General features: G+C 49.7%; 1 pseudogene; it reads right to left on the reverse strand.

Annotated features, from left to right (window-relative positions):
* Positions 1 to 16222: 16222 nt before the first annotated feature.
* LOC109779052 (disease resistance protein RGA4-like) lies at positions 16223 to 19674 on the reverse strand (annotated as a pseudogene).
* Between the last annotated feature and the right edge of the window lie 1710 nt (positions 19675 to 21384).

The raw sequence follows: 21384 nt of genomic DNA on the forward strand, positions 1-21384 counted from the left end.
CCCCTTAGAGCATCTACAACCACAACTCACAAAATCTGTTCCCCAAATGTTCGTGGACACTCCGAGGCGTGACTGCCGACAGTGATCAAACAACACACAAAATTGCTCGTGCACAACCAGATACATCAAACCAAATCCTGAAATCCATATATTAGTCTCATCCAACGTACGTATGTAGTTGAACACATGTCATCAGACTACCAAAAAATGACAGTCTCCACTAATTACGAATGAAATGACAATGAAGAACTTTATCCACGGCCGCCCTTGCCCTTCCCATCTTCCATGCGACAGTAGCGGTTGAAGACACAGAACATATCGGGGCGGACCTACTCAGTGTCACAGTTGTCCAATTCGTTGTTGTCCTCGTCTCGTTCTTCTCTTTGGGGGGCAATCTGGCCATGGAACGGACCGCCTTGGTTTGCTCTTTTTCCATCGCCTTCATTGTCCCCATCCTTCTCCTCCTTGGGTGCCATCCGGCCATGGCACGGACCGCCTTGCTTTGCTCTTTTGACATCCTTCACCACCCTCGTCCTTCTCCTCCATGGGGGGGGGGGGGGGGGGGAGTCCGGCTATGGCACGTACAGCCTTGCTTTGCACTTTTGCCAACTCCTTCACCGTCCTTGGGGGGTGGTCTGGCCATGGCACAGAATGCCTTGCTTTTGCTCTTTTGTCACCACCTTCATTGCCCTCGTCCTTCTCCTCCTTGGGGAGGGGGGGGGGAGGGCAATCCGACCGCACTGACTGCCTTGCTTTGTGTTTTGTCATTGCCTTCACCGCCCTCATCCTTCTCCTCCTTGGGGGCCAGTTGATCTTTTGTCATCGCCTTCACCACCCTCCTTCGGTGATTCCCAGCTATGTGGGCATGGAGGACTTGCTCCAACGCTGCCTCGCGGGCTGCCGAAGCAACCTTCGCGTCGCAGGCTGCCGTTCCAACGTCTGCCGTGAGGGTTGCCGAATCTGCCTTTGCTTGAAGCCGCACCCACAACCTCATAAGGCGGGCATGCCGCGCCTCCTTTTCGGTTTGGGGGCAACCCATGGAGGTGCATATGGCCTCCATTTTGGTGCCCGACGCCGTGGGGACGAGTGCGACCTAAATCCAGGTTGCCCAATGCGGGGTCAGCACTTTCGGCAAGCCAGCGGTCACGCTTTGTGATCTACCGGCCCCGGACCCGCGCACTATTTGGGCAATGGATTCCAGCTGGCTCGCTGAAGACCACGGGAGGACGCACTCCTCCCGGCAGTGTCGAAAGGAAGCGGAGATGACCATCCGCTCCTGAAGACTGGAAGAGATGACCTCCCAGTCCTCGGATTGGGCTTCTTAGAGTCAGATCCAGTTGCCGCCATGCAGGAGTACGCCGGCTGGAACTTGCCGGAGATGAGGTTGGTACTGTGGGAGGGGAGCGTAGTGGAGTGGAATGCGGCTAAGGTTTCATCTGGAGTGCGTATATGGTAGAATATATGTGAAGTCGGGTGGACCACAATGGGCTTGATCCGACTTGGTTGTCGCGTCCAGGCGTCCCATATCCACCCCATATATGGGCTGGATATAAGGGTTGTTGTGCAATCTGGGTGTTTGGACCGGGTGACTCACCTGGTTGGGTGCTATTTTTTGGTCCGGACCAGGCAGCCCACACGGACGTTTTGAGCGGACATGTGGGTCTGGTTGTTGATGCTCTGCTTGATTTGTGACTAAGATTGCTAAAGGTTGTTACATCTAAGGTTAGGCAAGTTTGACCAACGTATGTGAGTGTTTGGTTCAAGCACATCTTAGAGAAGCCCACAAGGGCCTCATATGATATACACACAAAAAATGTGGCTAGATTCCTTTAGGCTTACCAACTTGTGACTTTTATTTTAAAAAACTAAACTTAGACAAGTTTGACAACATTTTTGTATGGCAAAGTGTGACATTGCTAGGTCTAAAACCAAACAGCCCCTTACATCCGCCGGCTACCGCGTTTCAACCACCGGATCTCCACAAGCCGACGTGACTGGCGCGTCCCTCGATTGCGGACTGCAGCGGCGGGGCCGCGCCTCCCTCACATCCCCGGCGGATCCCCTCAGCCTCAGATTCGGTCAAGTCCAGCGGCCCCAGCTCCGTTCACCTGCCAGCAACCCTGACCGTGCTAGTTCGCTTACCCCACCCGGTCATCCGTACTCTACAGTCTACTCCATGGCCGCAGGGTTCAAATCAAAAGCGACAAGAGCGGGGGACAGAGGATGGAAGAGAAATGCGAGAGGAGGAAAGGGGGAGCAGTCCGTACCTGAGCAGAGGAGAGGCCGCTCCATGCAGCCTCGCGTCGCCCTATCAAGACTGGTTCTGCTAGCCATTTCAGAAACCGAAGTAGGATCCAGAGAAGCCCCAGAGCAAAGTGGCTTGTTTGGGAGACGATTTATAGCTAGAGTTCACCATTACACACGAATGATTATGGCCAATCCACTAGATGGATGGTCTCTCCTGCTCTCTTACCTAGGCTTTTATTAGTCTAATATAAAGGAGCAGGTGAAGAGCAAAATAAAGTAAAATAACAGAAGACAACAAAAGGGTCTTTGTCGGGTTCATTGTCGAGGCTCTCAAGCGATGAGCGCTCCGATGTTTGTTGTTTTTTGTGAAAAGAGCTCTCTTATGTTCCTTGAATACTCCGGATGCTTCGGCTCTTGCACAAAGCGACTGAGAGCACAACCGCATACTCCAAAGTTAATATAAGAGTGTTTTTGACATTAGTGTAGTATAAAAACGCTCTTATATTATGGGACGGAGGGAGTATTCATCCACCGCATACTTCAAAATTCATCCGTTCATATGTCTGGGACGTGTTTGGCATGTCCGCGGACCGGACCAAGTCATCCTTTATTTTTTGTTCGCTGCAAGCATAAACCTCAAATATCACATTCTAAATTCATACTACACAATACAACACAAAATAAGCTACGTACTGCTACCACTGCCTGGTTTACACTAGTAGAAAACAGGGCTTAGGTCACAGGACAGTTTTCATATTAGCCCCGGTTCAGTCACGAACCGGGACCCATGGGGGCATTCGTCCCGGTTCGTGAGCCCAGGGGGCCGGCCGGGGCCTCGTGGGCATTGGTCCCGGTTCGTATGGAACCATTTGTCCCGGTTCGAGCCACGAACCGGGACTAATGGTCCTTGCTCCTGGCCCACAACCATTGGTCCCGGTTCTTGGCATGAACCGGGACAGAAGTCCCGGATTTAGTACCGGTTCATGCCACGAACCGGGACCAATGAGGTGCCTATATATACCCCTCGCCCGCGAGCAGAGCACTCCAGTGCTCTGTTTTTCTCTGGCCGGCGAGGGGAGGGCTTTGTGGTGCTCTAGCTCACCTCCTATGCACATGAGGTGTTCGATGAAATGCCCGAGCCACACTAGTTAAGCTTTGTCCTCTCGAAGCTCGACCTCAAAGCCCCATTTTCCTCGAGATTTGTCTAGGTTTAGCGGCCCGTCACGTCCCATTCCCGTCTTCACCGCCGTCGACCGCCCGCGCCGATCTCGTCGCCGGCACCACCGTGGTGAGCCTCTTGTTCTTATCTTCTTTTTGAAAGAAAAAAATTCTTACTTTAGATAGATACTTGTCTAATTTTCTTACTATTTTATTCCTTCTTATTACATAGTGCGATGGTTTTGGTATCCGCCCCCGTCGGCCCTCGTCCTGTCTATGATTCAGATGTGGTATATATTATCTTTTTATAACTATTTGATTCATTTATTGTTTATGACAAATATACCGACCAACGTGACATAGATTTTATTTATCTAGGAGGTGGTTGAACCGGAAATTCTAACCAACCCTATTGTCGAGAGGTTAAATTTAGTTGAAGAAGAAAACAATTACTTGAAGGAAAAAATAAAAAAAATTGAGGAGAAGATGATATTGGAGTTACATGTTGTGGATGTCGTCGATGATCACAAGATCAAGATGGATGCAATGCGCTTGAAGATTAGAAAGATTAGAAAATATGCCATTCATACCGAGGCTTGGTATCATTATGCCGTTGGATCAATTGTTACCTTGGTTGCGATTATGATCGCATTTGTTTTCGCATTGAAATGTTTTACATAGTTTCAATGTATGGTTTAATTAATTAGATGCTCTGGAGAGCTATATATATGTTGTTAGATGAGAACTATGTATGTACTTTGGTTCTAATGTGATGATGAACTTCTATTAATTTGGTCACTTAATTATCTATTCATGATGTTCTGTAATGGTTTTTGACACACTTAATTATATATAATGCACGCAGATGAACCGGCAATGGATGTACGGTGACAGACACACCTCCGAGTACATTAAGGGCGTGCATGATTTTCTCGAAGTGGCTGAGGCAAACAAGCAGAATGGTTTTATGTGTTGTCCATGCCCTATATGTGGGAATACGAAGTCTTACTCTGACCGGAAAATCCTTCACGCCCACCTGCTTTACAAGGGTTTCATGCCACACTATAATGTTTGGACGAGGCACGGAGAAATGGGGGTTATGATGGAAGCCGGCGAAGAAGAAGAGGACGATGACAACTATGTGCCCCCTGAATACGGTGATGCTGCAACGGGAGAAGCTGCTGAAGATCAAGACGAACCAGACGATGTGCCCAATGATGCTGCAAGGGGGGAAGCTGCTGAAGATCAAGAGGAACCAGTGCCCGATGATGATGATCTCCGCCGGGTCATAGTCGATGCAAGGACGCAATGCGAAAGTCAAAAGGAGAAGCTGAAGTTCGATCGCATGTTAGAGGATCACAAAAAAGGGTTGTACCCCAATTGCGAAGATGGCAACACAAAGCTCGGTACCGTACTGGAATTGCTGCAGTGGAAGGCAGAGAATGCTGTGCCTGACAAAGGATTTGAGAAGCTATTGAAAATATTGAAGAAGAAGCTTCCAAAGGATAACGAATTGCCCGACAGTACATACGCAGCAAAGAAGGTCGTATGCCCTCTAGGATTGGAGGTGCAGAAGATACATGCATGCCCTAATGACTGCATCCTCTACCGCGGTGCGTACGAGGATCTGAACGCATGCCCGGTATGCGGTGCATTGCGGTATAAGATCAGACGAGATGACCCTGGTGATGTTGACGACGAGCCCCCCAGGAAGAGGGTTCCTGCGAAGGTGATGTGGTATGCTCCTATAATACCACAGTTGAAACATCTGTTCAGAAACGAAGAGCATGCCAAGTTGATGCGATGGCACAGTGAGGACCGTAAGAAAGACGGGAAGTTGAGAGCACCCGCTGACGGGTCGCAGTGTAGAAAATCGAGAGAAAGTACTGGGCTGAGTTTGCAGCTGACCCAAGGAACGTATGGTTTGGTTTAAGCGCGGATGGCATTAATCCTTTCGGGGAGCAGAGCAGCAATCACAGCACCTGGCCCGTGACTCTACGTATGTATAACCTTCCTCCTTGGATGTGCATGAAGCGGAAGTTCATTATGATGCCAGTTCTCATCCAAGGCCCTAAGCAACCTGGCAACGACATTGATGTGTACCTAAGGCCATTAGTTGAAGAACTTTTACAGCTGTGGAATGGAAACGGTGTACGTACGTGGGATGAGCACAAACAGGAGGAATTTAACCTGCACGCGTTGCTGTTTGTAACCATCAACGATTGGCCCGCTCTCAGTAACCTTTCAGGACAGACAAACAAGGGATACCACGCATGCACACACTGTTTAGATGACACTGAAAGTATATACCTGGACAAAAGCAGGAAGAATGTGTACTTGGGCCATCGTCGATTTCTTCCGACCAACCATCAATGTCGAAAGAAAGGCAAGCATTTCAAAGGCGAGGCAGATCACCGGAAGAAGCCCGCCATGCGTACCGCTGATCACGTACTTGCTATGGTCAATGATTTACACGTAATCTTTGGAAAGGGTCCCGGCGGACTAGCTGTTCCGAATGACGCTGAGGGACACGCACCCATGTGGAAGAAGAAATCTATATTTTGGGACCTACCCTACTGGAAAGAGCTGGAGGTCCGCTCTTCAATCGACGTGATGCACGTGACGAAGAACCTTTGCGTGAACCTGCTAGGCTTTTTGGGCGTGTATGGGAAGACAAAATATACACCTGAGGCACGGGAGGACCTGCAACGTTTGCACGAAAAAGACGGCATGCCTCCGAAGCAGTATGAAGGTCCTGCCAGCTACGCTCTTACGAAAGAAGAGAAAGAAATCTTCTTTGAATGCCTGCTCAGTATGAAGGTTCCGACTGGCTTCTCGTCGAATATAAAGGGAATAATAAATATGCCAGAGAAAAAGTTCCAGAACCTAAAGTCTCATGACTGCCACGTGATTATGACGCAACTGCTTCCGGTTGCATTGAGGGGGCTTCTACCGGAAAACGTCCGATTAGCCATTGTGAAGCTATGTGCATTCCTCAATGCAATCTCTCAGAAGGTGATCGATCCAGAAATCATACCAAGGCTAAGGAGTGATGTGGCGCAATGTCTTGTCAGTTTCGAGCTGGTGTTCCCACCATCCTTCTTCAATATCATGACGCACGTCCTAGTTCATCTAGTCGACGAGATTGTCATTCTGGGGCCCGTATTTCTACACAATATGTTCCCCTTTGAGAGGTTCATGGGAGTCCTAAAGAAATATGTCCGTAACCGCGCTAGGCCAGAAGGAAGCATCTCCATGGGCCATAAAACAAAGGATGTCATTGGGTTTTGTGTTGACTTCATTCCTGGCCTTAAGAAGATAGGTCTCCCTAAATCGCGGTATGAGGGGAGACTGACTGGAAAAGGCACGCTTGGAGGGGGGACTCAATAATATGCAGGGACGGATATTCTTGGTCTGAAGCACACTACACAGTTCTACAGAACTCTACCTTGGTGACCCCGTATGTCGATGAACACAAGAACAGTCTGCGCTCCAAACACCCAGAGCAGTGTGACGACTGGATTACATGTGAACACATCAGGACTTTCAGCAGTTGGTTGGAAACACGTCTCAGAGGTGACACCACTGTTTGTGATGAGTTGTACTCGTTGTCCAGGGGACCATCTTCGACTGTATTGACTTACAAAGGATACGAGATAAATGGGAATACATTTTACACGATCGCCCAAGATCAAAAGAGCACCAACCAAAACAGCGGTGTCCGCTTTGATGCAGCAATCGAGAGGGGAAAGGACACATATTATGGTTACATAATGGACATATGGGAACTTGACTATGGACATGATTTTAAGGTCCCTTTGTTTAAGTGCAAATGGGTCAATCTGTCAGGAGGCGGGGTACAGGTAGACCCACAGTACGGAATGACAACAGTGGATCTGAACAATCTTGGGTACACTGACGAACCGTTCCTCCTAGCCAATGATGTGGCACAGGTTATCTATGTGAAGGACATGTCTACCAGACCGAGGAAAAGAAAAGATAAGGAAGCGGATACATCATTCGATGAGCCAAAGCGGCACATAGTTCTTTCAGGAAAAAGGGACATTGTGGGAGTGGAGGGCAAGACAGACATGTCTGAAGATTATGAAAAGTTTCATGAAATTCCTCCCTTCAAAGTCAAGGTTGACCCAAGCATCCTGATAAACGATGAAGATTATCCATGGTTACGGCGCAATAAGCAAATGACACAAGCGAAGAAAAAGTGAAGACTTTCTCCCGCAACTATTATGATGATACCATGCCAACTTTGTAATAGACGAGTATGATACCATTGTCCGTTTTGTACAAGAAGTGCATCTAGTTTTTGCCGTAACCCTCTCAACTTTCTTGCACATGCTATGTGGATGAAACGATGAAGAAGAGGCGCAATGCTCACGTTGCTTAGCTTCAAGCCTTGAGGAATAAGGTAGACTGCATCAAGCTATGTGCAGTGCAGTCTACACTATTCCGAAAGGCTTGAAGCAAATCAACGCGCATTGCGCCTCTTTTTATTTTTAATCATTAAAAGCAAAAAGAATTTTCATAAAGAACTTTTTTTGACAGAAACTTTAATAACAGAAAGAATTATCATAAAGTAAAATAAATAAGTAATTAGAAAGAAAATAAAATAAAATAAATAAGTTTTTTGTTGTAAGTAGAAACAAAACAAAATAAATATAGCAAAAAAGAAAACAAAAAAACTAAATACAGCAAAAATAATTTTCATAAAGAACTAATGGCACTAATAGAAAGTTTATATGTTTTCTAAAACTAATGGCACTAACAGACAGTTTATAATTTTGCTGACCTAAAAGCAAAAAGAATTAAAAAATAAAGCAAAAAACAAAAGAAAATAAATAATGCAAAAAACAGAACCAAAAAACTGGAAAAAAAATTAAAAAACTGCCACCTATTGGGCCACCACGGCCTGAATACGACTAGAAACCCAACCTGGGCCAGGATTCAGGCCCGCAGAAGGCCCAATAGGCCAACAGACAGCAAAGTGTGACATTAGGCCCGTAAGCCTGCATTTGAGAGGAACTCGAGAGCGCAGCCGCAGTGGGGCTTATAAACCACTCCGAGCCCCTCTCAACTAGCGAGGTGGGACTAAACTTTTGGCCGCGGGCAGCGCAAGGCCTTTGGTCCCGGTTGGTGGCACCAACCGGGACTAAAGGGGGCATTAGTCCCGGTTGGTGCCACCAACCGGGACCAAAGGCCGCCGCTTCCCGCCCTTTGGGCTGCTGAAAAGAGGCCTTTGGTCCCGGTTGGTGGCACCAACCGGGACTAATGCCCACCTTTAGTCCCAGTTGGTGCCACGAACCGGGACTAAAGGCTTTGCTATATAAGTCCACACTTGAGATACCTCGCCAGTTGCCCCCGACGCCGCCAGGCTGCCCGTGCTCACCGTCGCCGCCCGCTCCTCGTCGCCTTCGCCCCGCGCCCTTGCCTCGACGGGTCGCCGCCCGGTGCTCGTCGTCGTCGCCCTGCCCCCACGCGCCGCCCCGCCTCGTGCTCCCCTGCTCGCGCGCGCCGCCTCGGCGCCCCGAGCCTCCCTGCCCGGCCCGCGCGTGCTCGCCGGCGCCCTCGTCGCCCCCGCCCCATCCCGCCCCCGCGCGCCGGCGCCCTCGCCGCCCCCGCCGTCGCCATCGTCCTAGCCGCCCCCGCTGTGAGAGCCGCCGCCCCGGCTCTGTTTTTTTATTAGTTAATTGTTTTTTGATCATATATATATATATATATATATATATATAATGTATATGTGTATGTATGTGGCTATATGTTTTTGTTCATATGTGGCTATATGTTTTTTTTATTAGTTTAATTTTTTTGTTCATATGTGATGTATATGTGTATGTGGCTATAATGTATATGTGAACAAAAAAAAATTGTATGTATGTAGATGTTCAAAATGTATGAATATATATGTCAAGAAGAAATAAAAAGAGGAAAGAAAGAAGAAGAGGAGAGGAAGAAGAGGAGAAATAAATAAGAAGAGGAAAAAATAAGAAAAAGAAGAGGAGAAGAATATAGGAATAGAGGAGAAGAAGAAAAAATAGAAAATATTCTATTTTTTCTTCTTCTCCTCTATTCCTTTCTTCTTCTCCTCTTTTTTTTTCTTCTTTTTTTTCTTCAATCCTCTCCTCTATTCCTTTCTTCTTCTCTCCTCTTTTTATTTCTTCTTCGTTTTCTTATGTTTTATCGGGTCTGTCGTCGTCGATATATACCCCTCCCGATAACTTCAACACGAGGGGGGATAACTTCAACACGAGGGGGGGTCGATATACCCCCTCCCCGATAACATTATTTTCCCGTGTATGTATGTTGTCGTTGTCGATATTACCCCCTCCCGATAACTTCAACACGAGGGGGAATAACTTCAACACGAGGGGGGTCGATATACCCCCTCCTCGATAACATTATTTTCCCGTGTATGTATGTCGTCGTTGTCGATATAAAACCCCCTCCCGATAACTTCAACACGTGGGGGGGTCGATATATACCCCCTCCCGATAACTTCAACACGTGGGGGGGGGGGTCGATATATACCCCCTCCCCGATAACATTATTATCCCGTGTATGTATGTCGTCGTTGTCGATATATATAACTACCTCCCGGATAACTTCGACATGATGGACGGTCGATATGTATACACCCAAACCCTAGAAAAAAACGATGTCGGTGTCCTACCCCCTCCCGCTGCGCCCCTACCCTTGAAGCGTTGCCTAGGCCACCCCAAACCCGGAATAAGCTAGGTCTACGTTTGCACTAATATATCCACCTGTTGTCATGTTTGTGTAATAATTGCCATGTTGTAATATTTGCAGAAACAATGGAGCACGGACGAGATGAGCAAGCAGAAGAGGTGTTGGGGGACATAATCTTAGCCGGAGGTGATATCTTGTCGTATCTTAACGACAATGATGGTCTGGAAGAACAGGGTGAAGAAGCAGGCTACGGTGATCGAAGAGTGGAGGAGGAAAGACATGATTATGATGGCTCCGGTGACCCGATGCTGGTGCAAGAAGGAGCCCGTGGTGACGGCTCCGGTGACCGAACAGAGTCCGGCCAGGCAAATATATTAGTTAAGCCTGTGCTGACTAGCTAATTGATGCATTCATTGTTTCGGTATGTACACATATTAATTAACACTCGTCTTTCTTCTTTTTTCTAGCCCTCCGGATCGAGCACAACTGCGGTAAAGAGATGAGGCCCGAAGAGAAAGTTGCGCTCGGATGAAAGGTTTGAGATCACAGCAATCGCGCGCGACGGCCAACCGATTGAACCCCTCCGGACAAAGGATGCTTTTGCTGCTCAGTGCGGGGTTCTAGTTAGGGACAAGATCCCGATCAGCATCCACCAATGGTATAAGCCTAAGAAGGAAGACCCTGAGGTATCTTATGTCAATGATATGCAGAAAGATGATCTTTGGACTGAGCTGAAGGCAAATTTCACCCTACCGCCAGAGGAGGATCCGGAGAAGCCAGTTATAGAGCAATTAATCAAGTCTCATGCTCTTAAGAAGATGGCAGACCTATTCAGGAGGTGGAAGAATGAGCTGAAAACGTTTGTCGACAAAGAAGAGACACCAGAATTCATCGGCCAGTATGAGAAGATCAGAGATCACTGGCCCGCATTTGTGGCCCACAAGACATCGGAAAAGAGTAAGAAGATGTCAGCGACAAACAAGAAGAATGCTGCGAAGAAGAAGCTTCACCATCGCACGGGGTCAGGTGGCTACCTCAAAGCCCGGCCTAAGTGGGCCAAGTCTGAGAGGGATCTGCTTGATAAAGGGATCGAACCAGAGACAATGAACTGGCCAGACCGTTGCCGGACTTGGTTCTTCGGGGCTGGCGGAACCTTGGACCCTGTATCAGGGAGGTGTCGTTGGACGGACGAGCAAATGAGAATACCAGTCAAGAGGCTTCAGCACTATATCGATGCAGAGCAGCAAGGGGCGTTCGTTCTAGACAGGGAGAACGACGAGCTCACAATGGCCCTCGGGAATCCTGAGCACGCTGGACGGACATGAGGCACGCCAGGCTCCGTTCCGTGTAAGGCTGGTTTTCCGGACGCGGGCGGTTACAAAACCCAGGAGAGGAGGAAAAAAGTGGAGCAGATCCAAATTCAGCGTCTGCACGAAAGGGTTCAAGTGCTAGAGGAACGAGACGGCAATCGAGATGCCGAAACTGCCCCCGAAGCTACACCGCGATCTCAGCGTAGAAGCAGCGTGGCTTCCACCGAGCTGCCTCAGCTGGAGCATGCGGCTACTCCTAGCTACCCCGTGGATGCTATCACGGAGACTCAACATTGCCACCTTATGGCGGAATGGCAGAACTTGAAAGTCAAGGCGCCTGTTGGCTCTGTTTTACCTACTGAACCCGGCGTAACCTACCACTGCCGGCCGATTCCAGAAGGATATGCTAGGGTGATGGTGGATGAAATAACGGAGGGATTTGAGGACCTCCAGCTTGACCACCCTACCAGTGAAGGGGAGACTCGGCTGGTTTAGCTCTGAAGACTCCATGCCTATGGCGGAAGGAGCTCATCAAGCTTCCGAACTGGACGGCTCCGGCGAGTAAGGGCACTCCGCCTCCTCCTCCGCCTCCTCCTCCGGCGAGTGATCAGGGCACTCAGCCTCCTTCTCCGACGCGTGGTGGCACTCTGCCTCCTTCTCCGCCAGCGCCGGCGTGCCAGAGCAGCCAGCCTCCTCCTTCTCCGCCTCGTCAGCAAGGGCGGAAGAGACCCGCCGCCGCTGCGGCTGCTCCGGCGCGTCGTAGTCCTTCTCCTCCGCCTCGTAAGCAAGGAAAGAAGACAGCCGCAGCCGCTCCGTCTGCTCTGCCGGCGTCTAGCAGTACAGCTACCAGAGGCGGGAGGCAATACAGATTCGGTCCTTCTCTGAAGACTCCAGAGAAGTTACCATATGAGAGGACCGAGGAGGAGAACGCGAAGATCGTGCGAGCCGAAGTGAAGAACTTCTTTGAAGGGGTGAAAGCAAAGAAACATCCACCTCCGGAAGAGAAGGTAGATCCGGTGAAAGCAAAGCGCACTCTGGCTGCCCTGACAAAACCACCAAAGTCTCCGCCGAGAGGCAACTATGAGCGCGTTCTTGGAAAGGCATATGCCGAAGCGGAGCGGTCGGGAAGTACTGTCAGTGATAAAAGGATGAAAGAACGACGAGCTGGGAAAAAAATTGCCCAGCTCGGCGAACAAGCGAACCAATCGTGCCCCCCGCTCAAGGTGTCAAAAGACATCGTCGCTAATGATCCGGGTATGGTGCCCGGTTATAGCAATCTTGGAGATTACCTGCCCGACGATGTACATTATGAAATCATGGAGGTGGGCGAACACAAATACCATTACGGGAAGCCTCTCGTCAAAGATGTCAGATCTCTAAGCACGATGATGCGAAGACTACATGATTGGTACATGAAAACCTGCAGAGAGTCTGATGGGATGAGTACTTTGACGCTGAGAGTTAAACCGGAGCATGACCTCGTTGGAATTGAACTGCTGAATGTTCCATTTGAGGATTTCTTCCAGTTTTACAATCAAAAGTCCCTCGATAAAACAACGATCACTTGCTACTGTCTGTAAGTACTACTACTTCTGTCATTAAGTCTCTCTATATAGGTCAGCTCTTTCATTGCATATATTTATACTTATCCTCACTATATTATGCAGATTGAAGATCGCCGAATTGAAGAAAAGACAAATCGGTGATATTGGGTTCATTAACACAAATCTCATAGATGCATATACGGTTGAAAAACATCCCAAAGAAGCCGAGGCCAACTTGCTACAATCGTTGGTATTAAATCAAAACAAAGATATAATACTCTTTCCTTACAAATTCAAGTGAGTGTTACTGTCTTGTGCATTTTCGGTTTCCCTTGTTAGTCCAGGTTATGGTAATGTAATTGATGACTTATGCATGCATGCGCAGCTTCCACTATATTCTCCTAGAGATTAAGCTTGAGCCGGGAGTAGTAACCGTCTTAGACTCGAGACGAAAAGATCCCCAGGACTATGCGAACATGACTCAAATGCTCCAGAAGTAAGTTAAATCGATCATTATCCACCATATCAGCAACTTTGTTCATTTCCTGATATCAAGTAATTGTTTTCTTTGTCTGGCAGGGTTTGAAGAAAATTCACCTCAAAAGCCCCGGGACTGCCGAACCAGCTGCAATTTAGACACCCGAAAGTAAGTACTATAGTAGCATGTTCCGCGCATCTCCTAGTGATTCAAGCGCTAGTTTGATCAATACCATTTAGTATGCTTGCTTATCAGTTTGATTGACCTCTATTTCTTGTAAAGTGGTTGTGGCGGCAACCCGGGAATAATTACTGTGGATACTACATTTGCGAGTCCATCCGCTACCATACCTGTGAGCGGGGCTACACTGAAGAACAATATGAAGTGCGTAAGCAATAATATTCACAATTTTATTTTATTACCATCATTTGTGTTGAGTTTCATTTATTCATATATATATATGTATTGACCCCCTTCTTCAAATTAGATTTTTCGGAAGCGGGATGAACTCCTAGCAGAAGATCGTATGCGAGGAATTCAAGAGGAATTGGCGGCATTCTTCCTTGACCACGTGATCGCTGAAAACGGAGAATACTATGTGGACCCTGTATTCCTACAATATAATTAGGAGATTGTATTGTAAGAGATAATTATTGTATATATGTAGCCGGTAGTGTCGGATAGATATACGAGAACTTGTTGTTCGACCAATATCTCGAAGAAGGAGAGGTGGTCGATATCACTTCTCTCTGTATGCATATGTTCATGACGATCTTCTGTTTCCTTCATTTGATTACTAGCTAGCGTGTCTACTCCTCTCCATACGTATATAGTACGTAGCGTCGACCAAGCATGGAGATAAGAGAGGACACTTCTCTCTATTAATTAGCTAGCTAACACAATATATGAAACACCTAAATTAACCCCCCAAAACCCCTAAACCACCCCCTTTCAAAAAAAACAAAAACCTCAGCTCCTGTCAGGTGCTGACGCGTGGATGCCTATTGGTCCCGGTTGGTGCCACCAACCGGGACCAAAGGCCCTCCTGCCTGGGCTCCCCGCACCGGCCACGTGGACGGCCTTTAGTCCCGGTTCGTGTAAGAACCGGGACTAAAGGGCTAGGGCATTACTAACGACCTTTTAGTCCCGGTTCCAGAACCGGGACTAAAGGCCCTTATGAACCGGGGTAAAAGCCCCTTTTCCTACTAGTGTTACTAGTCCACCTCGTATTTTGCATCATATTTTAACCATGATTTCAACTAATAAATCATAAGTTACACATAACAAAAATAATATCACTGAAACTATATTCAAATACAAACCCGGCAATATATTTTTGGTGACATACATTAGTTAAAATTAAATTAACTCCATTCAATATATGAATCCAAAAATAACGTACTACCTTTGTCCTGCTGCGTAGAGTCTAGAGGCAAGCCGGCTGCAATGTGAGCAGCACACCATGCCTGGTTCTCTGCTAAGAGCTCCGGCCGGCGCTGCGGAGTATGCAAGGCGTAGGTGGTGATTCGGTGGCGGAGCATGGCTTTCCGCGAGCTCAGAGCGGTTGGGAGTGGACCACAAGCTCGGAGTAGATGGGAGTGAAGAAAAGGACCTAAGGATAAGGGTGGAAATGGGAGTAGTTAGGGTTCGGTCTCGCCGTCCGGCTTTAAAAGCCGAATGTGTCCCCTCAGGTGGCGCGCCGAAGCGACATTATCATCGGACCAATGAGTTTCGATGAGTGTCCGTGTGAGTCCCGCTCGTGATTAAAACGAACCCTATACTCCACAGAGGATACGCATTGCATAATTAAGTTCGCCCAATTCTCTTTGAACTCCATTCTCAACAAAATTTCTTCTAAAAAAGACCATTCCACTCGGTCATAAGCTTTATGCATATCCAGTTTAATGGCGTACGAGTGTTTCCAGGTCCTAGAACTTCGTTGTGGCTTGCAGGAAGAGGAGATAAATTGGGAAGGCTATACGCCTGGATACCGGGTTCTCTACTAGACTATACCTGGGTGGATTTGTTCTGCACTTGTTCCCAATGTCACTCACTTGGACCTGAAAGTGAATATTATGGAGTCGAGTGATCTTGAGATCCTTGGGATGCTCCCAGAGCTCTATACTCTGGTACTGATGATGCCGGACAACACCTTGTTTCCTGACTTAGTAGGCTGTGCTGGTGCATTATTGCCCGAGTTAAGGTACTGCTGGACGTCTGCGCCTCTCAAGTTTCCACAGGGAGCTATGCGGAGACTTCAATCCGTTGAATTCTACCTCCATCTCAAGGCGTTGAAGCATGCCAACACTGGCTATGAACTTGACAGCTTGTTGAATGTCCCTTATCTTGGGGACCTCAGCGTTATAATTGACAGCTCCGGTGTCAGTGGTAGTGAAGATGTAATGGAGGCGGAGGCAGCAGCGAAGCATGCAGCTGACAACCATCCCAATGACACATCCTTCACTTCTAAAAAAAACTTAAATGTGAAAAGGACAAACAACACTAAGCGAAAATGTGCATTTCCATTTCAGACAGTGTTAACTGGCTGAACAAGCAGCACAAAGTTGGATGGGAGCTCGATTCTAGTATATCATGGAACAGCAAAGATGGAACCCCTCTAGCATATGTAAACCAGTCATGAGATTAACTTAAATCATTTTGGTTTAATCCCAACAGTAATGCTTGAGAAGAAAAAATTCCACAAAATCAAGAGAAAATTGATCTCCACTGTTTATCTGGTACAGCCATTGCCATTGCAGACAAATGTGACCTATCTGTCAAAGTTGACCTTGAATACAGCTCTTTATTTACGAAAATATAAAGAAATTGTGTTGTACAGATGCTGCTGCATAACTGAAAGTTGTGAATGTATATCCCGTCTCAGTTGAAATGGAGCGTAACTGAACAAAAAGAAGCTCAAGAAACGTACACATAAGTAACATAACTGATAGGTTCCTCACCTTGCAGAAGGAGGCATCGCACCGTTCCCAGCACTGGATAGCTCCGATGCAGTCTGATGGGGTTCTGAAACTATTATTTTCTTCAAAGCTGAATTGGGCTTGTTCACAGAACTTGATTGGACTGAACGGATTATGCATTCATTCTGCAACATATTCTGCGTTAACTGAACTTGACTGAACTCAATGGAGGATCCCTTCGTAGGTATCGGTCCATCTGCCGCCACGTATTTCACAGAAGACTGAGCTTCGCTTGGATCAATCCGTTTGAGAAACAGAACCTTTGGTCTCTTTGGATGCTTCTTTGCTGCAGTTTCCCACATTTCTACTGCTTTCGTACTGACCATTGAATCAAGAGCGACTTCCTCCAGGCAATCATGGTATTCAATCTTGATGCCTGAAAGATCAGCAAGATCTTTACAAAGCAGCTGAAGTGACACAAGATACGGCAGAGCTCCTTTTCCGATTGTCGGGAGGACGGGTGAATGCACGACAAGGCATAAGCGTCGCAGACTTGGGAAATCTCCATTTTTTATGACAAAGCTCCTAAGGTCAGCCTCAACCAGTTTGAGGTAAAGCAGGTAGCGAAGCTTAGACAGGTTTGATAGATCATTCCCCACCAGATTAGTTGATGAAAGGCACAACTCCGTGAGGCCACACAAGGATGTAACAAACTGAGGCAGTACGCTCAGCCTGCCCCGCAGTTTCAGCGAGCTGAGATAACAATATTCTTGTATAGAACCCAGGAAGTCCCCCATGGAATTTCCGAAGTCAAGTGACAGAGATCGAACGCCTGTGGTGTCCATACCATCCTGAGCAAACTTCTGAACTGCCTTTGAGATGTGAGGTAAGCTCTTGCTGTCTGCACCAGTGGGCTCACACCATATCTTAACCTTCTTTAATTCATTCATATGAGCCATTAGTTGTAGAAATCCAGCGTTTTCGTCTGCAACAAATCCTGCAAGAGTCTTCAACTTACATTTTTTGGGCAAGAGTTTCTCCAGTTCACTCATTTTCAGGTCCTTTTTCCCAAGCTTAAACTTTCCAAGCAGGTGAGCTAGGTGAGGCAACCCAATTACTTCATATGGCAATATATCTATCTTGGTCTTCCTAAGGTCCAGTGTCTCTAAGCAGTGTAACTTTTCAATATTCCTTGGAAGGTTGTTGATAGTTCCCCCAAGGCTCACATATTTTAGATGCCACAACTTATGTATGTCCTTGAGATGACCGTCCTCCAAATCGTTGCATTCTTGCAGATCCAGCACTCGCAGAAGCTCGAACCTACAAAACTCAGAGGCCGATTCTTCCACATTTCCAAAGATTGTTAGAGACCGGGCACGAAATTTTTCACTGCCAGATACGTTGTCGCTTGCTGTACTTGTATGTTGGTGGTTCAGGCCCAAGGTGCTGCCACTTGCAGGGTTCTGGATGAACAGGTGACGGAACTTACTTCGATTTTGATCACGGAGAGAAGTGATGAAGTTATCAGACATGGACTTGTGCAGCATGAACTCGTGCATGATACCATGAGTTTTGCATGTCTTCACTTTCGTGTTGTTGCTTCGGTCGGATGATATTCCGGTCAATGAGTTCCCGGAAGTTGTCATCTGCTACCTCCAGGTCACTGCGTTTGTACTGACATTGCACGTACCCTTCTGCCAACCATCGCCTGATCAAAGTATCCCTGCTGATTGGACGACCATTTGGGAACACACTTGTGTAGAGCAAGGAGGTCCTGAGAGGATAGCCAGACAGACTTATGTAGTTATTTACAAGAACCTGTTGTAGCTTTGTGAAGTCTGCATCTTTCTCCATGTGAAGACCGAGGTTGCGGCAAACTTGCGTGCAGTGACTCCCCGTGAGCTCGTTCTCGCCTAGCAAAAATTTGGCCACACTAACAAGAGCGAGTGGAAGGCCATCGCATTTGTCAACGATCGCTGTCGAGCCCCGCTCCAGTTCAGGTGAACATCCTTGGAAGAAGACCTTCTTCATTAGCAAAACCTTGGAGAGTTCCGCGTCAAGAATGCTCATCTTGTAAACATAACCACCACCTGAGCTACAAGCATTAGCTACTGACTGAAGAGATGTTGTCACAATGATTCTGCTTTTTGTTTCCCTGTGGAAGATAGATTTGATGGCGTCCCAGTGTTGCTTGTTAATGTCGTCGATTATGATTAAACACCTGGCAAACAACAAATTGACAAAAAAAATTAAGTTATTAAACACTATCTGTTGATAAATTTGCTATATATGCAGATAAAGCATACAGAAACTAGTGCAGAAATGCAGAAGATGCTCACTCTGTAGTCCGTAGGAAGCCATCGATGGAGTTTTGGGCCGTGTGGAACTCCCGGAGTATGGCCCCGACGAGCCCCTCGGCGTGCCTGTGCTCCGACGCGGCGGCCCAGGCGCGGCAGGGGAACCTCCGGACGACGGCGGGGCAGTCGAACACCGCCCTCGCGAGCGTGGTCTTCCCGGAGCCGCCGAATCCCACGATGGAGATCACGCCCGACCTCCCTGGCTCGCTCTCCAGCAAGAGCTCCACGAGCTCCTGCCTCGGCTTGTCGATGCCCACGAGGTCGCTATCGGCGGCGGCTGCGGCTGCGGGAGGAGAACCTGCTCCGGTGGCAGCGGCAGAGAAGGAGGGCCCGCCGCCGGCCTGGACGTCGTAGTTGGCCCTCCGCTCGTGGGCGTCCCTGAGCCTGCCCCTGAGCTTCCGGATCTCCGCCGCGAACCGGGATCTGCTGCTGGTGACCGCCGTCTTCACGCGGCGGAGGACCGAGGACGCGGCCGCCTCCCCCTCGCACGCGACGCAGGGCAGGAACCGGTCGATGCAATCCTCGATGTCGTGCGCGAGGTCGCGCATCTCCTCCATGGACACGACGGCCTGCGGCCGCCGCGAGGAGGAGCTCGGGTCCCCCGCCATCACGTGGATGTGGTGGCTGTCCCTGGCGCTGGAGATCATGTCGAGCTCGGTGCGGATGAAGCGGAGGTCGTCCTTGAGCCCCTTGGACAGCTTGTGCTTCTCGCTCAGCATCGCGACCAGCTTCAGCACCACCTCCTTGGTCAACGCGCTCGCCGCGGCAGCCTCCATGGCTACCGGCCCAGCACCAACCTATGGGGCTTGGGAGAGCAGGCGAGGCAGATGGAAGAAGGCGGTGGACTATTTGGGCTGCGCCGGTGCGAGGAGGTCGACGGCAGCGACCACCGCGACATGGAGGAGGGGCTGCTTCCGCGCCATGGCTGACGAGAAGAGTGGTAGCAAAAGTCTACTCCACCAACCATCTCCCCCGAGTTATACAGGTGATTGAAAAAAAAACAGTTTCAGTCGATTCTTATGAACCGTTGGATTTCCATCCGATGGTGGAGCCGAAGCCGTTGTTTATCTACCCGACGGTCCTTCCTCACGAGCCCCGGACCTACTCGGCTTTAGAGCAAGGTTAATAAGAAAGCCTGCTGCTGGCTATAGCCCCCGACCGCCGCCCCAAGCCCACCCCGGACGTCGTTTTTTCAAAAGTAAACTCGGCCAAAATTTAGCCAAACACGACACACATTGTGTCAAATTAGGCAATTTCATTCATATTTGTACATAAAAACTTAAAAACTTAAAAAACATAAACTAGAACTACTGCGCCGCCGTCCGCCGCCCCTCCTACGGACCGAAGAACGTGCCGAAGGCACTGTAGTCACCGTCGTCGCCCTCCTCCTTCTTCACGCCGCCGCCGTCCTTGCTGCACCCCTGCCCTGGGTCGCCTTGGCAGACGGGTTTGGTGGGCGGCGGTGGTGCGTCGTCGTCACTGTCCTCGAGGACGATGAGCCGCCCTCGTCGCGGCCGTGGCGCCGAGCGGCGATCTCCTCGAGGGTGCAGCGCTGGCGCTCCGTCTCCAGCCGGGCGTAGTCCTCGTGCGCCCACTTGAGGGCGGCCTCGTCGGCGGCGGCCATGTCGTCGTACTCGCTCTTCACGGCGACGAACCCCGGCTCTGTCTTCGGCTTCACGAGGCGGGGAAAGGGGGAGGAGCCACGGTCACCCTCATTGATGACGAGGGCGCCGCAGCGGGTGCGCCGCCCGAGCCGCGTCTCTACGGGCTCGGCCTTGACGCTGGCGTGTGCCGGTGAACCGGTGGAGCGGGAGGAGGAGGACGACGACGACGACCCACCCGCCATGCGCCTCGGCATCCAAATGCCGCCGCTCCGGCGGCGGACAGACATCGGGGCCGCCGGGTACTGGAGCGGCGACTGGTTTCCGCGCTTGAGGTACTCGAGGACGTAGTGCAGCGTCCGCCCGGGGACGCCCCACCATAGGCGGCGGACGTCGTCGTTGTGGCGCCCCATCATCGGCGCGTTGTTGGTGGAGGCGACCTGCTCCTCGTGGTGGCGTTGGAAGTACGCCGCCCAGCTGGCATGGTTGTTGGCGGCGTACTCCGAACGGCCGCGCACCTCCTCCGGCATGGAGGCCCGAACACGCTCGATCTCGCCGTGGAAGCGGTCGGCGTCAGGCTGCGGGGGGACGGGGATGCCTCTGGCGCTGAGCCTCCACCGCCCTGGCACGCGCATGTCAGGTAGCGCCGGGTAGTTGGCCTTGTGCAGGAGGTACACCTCCCACTCATGCAGGGTGTGGCGGCCGAAGCCGTTGGCCGCCGCATCGTCGTCGGGGAAACGCTCCCCATCGGCGGACAAGGTGGCTGGAGGAGGCGGGGGGATAGAGACGGGATGGGGCGTCGGCGACGAGGGAGGGAGGGACTGTGGGCGAAGGAGAGTACGTCCACTGGCGAGGGAGGGCGGCTTTTTGTAGCCGCCGGGGGGCGGCTGACGTGTGTGTACGCGTGGCGGGAGGGGGACAGCATGTCGCCGTGCCATCACTGTGCCGCCCGTGAGGAATCAATGGAAGGTTGACTGGCGGCAGCCTTGGCATGATTCCCCGCGAGAAAATGAGGCGATGGGGAAGACGAGATGCGGCTGGTCGCTAACTCGGCGGGCCCGCTGGGCTT

This window comes from Aegilops tauschii, chromosome 3 (assembly GCF_002575655.3).
Source record: "Aegilops tauschii subsp. strangulata cultivar AL8/78 chromosome 3, Aet v6.0, whole genome shotgun sequence".
Classification (NCBI taxonomy): domain Eukaryota; kingdom Viridiplantae; phylum Streptophyta; class Magnoliopsida; order Poales; family Poaceae; genus Aegilops; species Aegilops tauschii.